Source organism: Urocitellus parryii, chromosome X (genome assembly GCF_045843805.1).
Source record: "Urocitellus parryii isolate mUroPar1 chromosome X, mUroPar1.hap1, whole genome shotgun sequence".
Classification (NCBI taxonomy): domain Eukaryota; kingdom Metazoa; phylum Chordata; class Mammalia; order Rodentia; family Sciuridae; genus Urocitellus; species Urocitellus parryii.
Window position 1 is genome coordinate 89,364,469 of NC_135547.1, and position 1,815 is coordinate 89,366,283.

Here is a 1,815-nt window from a genome sequence, read left to right on the forward strand (position 1 = left end):
ATACCCAGTCCTGGGCCAGCTCTGATCTTGTTTCCCAATAGGTTGGCTTGCATATAATTTGGATCATTCTAGCCTTTGTGGATGAAGATGTTCTATATATCATGGCTTTAAGGAATTTTGACTATTCCCTAATGAAAAATGAAGATAAGTGGTTGCTATTTAGAGTATGTAAACCCTATTGCTAGCACCTGGTACTATAGTGTTCTCTGCTGAAGATCTCAAGACTTGGCTTGTATCCCTGGAAGACCACATCCTTAGGTTGATTCTGTTTTTTCACTTGAAAAAAAATGACTTATATTCAAAATAAATTAAAATGTCAGAATCCAAAAAAAAAGAGAAACAAAAACATACAACAATAACAAAACAGAAGCTTTCTTTTGGCCTTATTGCACCCCTAATAGCAAGATGGGTCACTAGGAGCTCTACTGGAGCCACCAGCAAAATTTGACTAGGGTTCTTGCTCTTGCAGCATCTGCTCAAACCAGAATGGTTTCATTCAGAAGTATGGCCTCAGCATGTGCCACCACTGTTTCTGTCAGTACACAAAGGATATAGGATTCATTGAGTCAGATTAAATAATCTTCCTTGAGTGAACTTTTCAAGACATCCATGCAATGCAAGAAACCTCTTTAGCTAATTAGTGTGTAAAAGTCATTCAAAAAACCAAGTAAAACAATCTGAGGAAAGGATATCAGCACTTCAATATTCAAAAGAAATGGACTTTTCAGAATTAGTCTAGCCAAGTCACTATAAAAATAAACCACAATAACCCTCCCCAGAAAACGAATAGTACCAAGAGATGTTGCAATATATTAACTAAAATGTCCAATTTTTAAATAAGGAAATTTTTAACAGACAGTGAAACAGGAAAGTGTGACTCATACACAGGAAAGAACAGGTACTAGAAGTTATCTTTGAGAGGGGCAAAGGTTGTAAAATATCTATTATGAGTATGTTCATAGAACTAAAGGAAGCTATGTTTAAAGAATTATAGGAAGGTAAGATAACAATGACTCATCATGGAAAATACAATTCAAAAAATAGAAATTTTTCAAAAAACAACAAAAAAATCTGGATCCAAAATATAATTTAATAAAAAAAATCACAGGAGGTGCTCAACAGTAGATGTGAGGTGGCAGAAAAAGAATCAGTAAACTTAAATAGTTCACCAAATATGTGTAAGTCCTAAAACTTGTAACCTATGAATTCAGAGGCTGAGGTGATGGCTTTGAAGAAGGGAGAAGGGCTCATGGGACAAAGAATTCAGGTAACCTCTAGAAGCTAGAAGAGGCAAGGAAAGAAGTTTTCCTTTATTTTTCTTCTTTATAGACTCCAAAGGGAGTATTAGCCTGGATGACATCTTGACTTTCGCATAAGATGGGTGACCTTCTGACTTCCAGAAATGTAACACACACACACACACACACATACACACACACACACACACACAGGATATATATGACAATTTTTTTAAATTACCTTGTCTGTGAGAGGGGAAAAAGAAAACTGCCCCAAAATGTTGGGAGAATAATTAAAGGATTTAAAAAGTATATTGGAAAATATCTACTCAATACAAAGAAAAAAATGGAACATAAACAAAAATTATAATGAAGTCAATAGAAACCAAAAGCACAATTACAAGCATAAATCAAGATATAGCAATAATAGCATTTGATGTGAGTGAATTAAGGTATTCATTCAAAAAGGCAGTGATTTTGTGGATAGAAAAACAAGATCTAATCCTAACTATACTGTCTGCAAAAGACATATTTAATATTTAAAGACACAAATAGATTGAAAGTAAAACAAGGGAAT

At 34.0% G+C, this 1,815-nt stretch overlaps 1 pseudogene; it reads left to right on the forward strand.

Annotated features, from left to right (window-relative positions):
- Positions 1 to 405: 405 nt before the first annotated feature.
- On the forward strand, positions 406 to 575 carry LOC113176505 (small ribosomal subunit protein uS14 pseudogene; annotated as a pseudogene).
- The last annotated feature ends 1,240 nt before the right edge of the window (positions 576 to 1,815 follow it).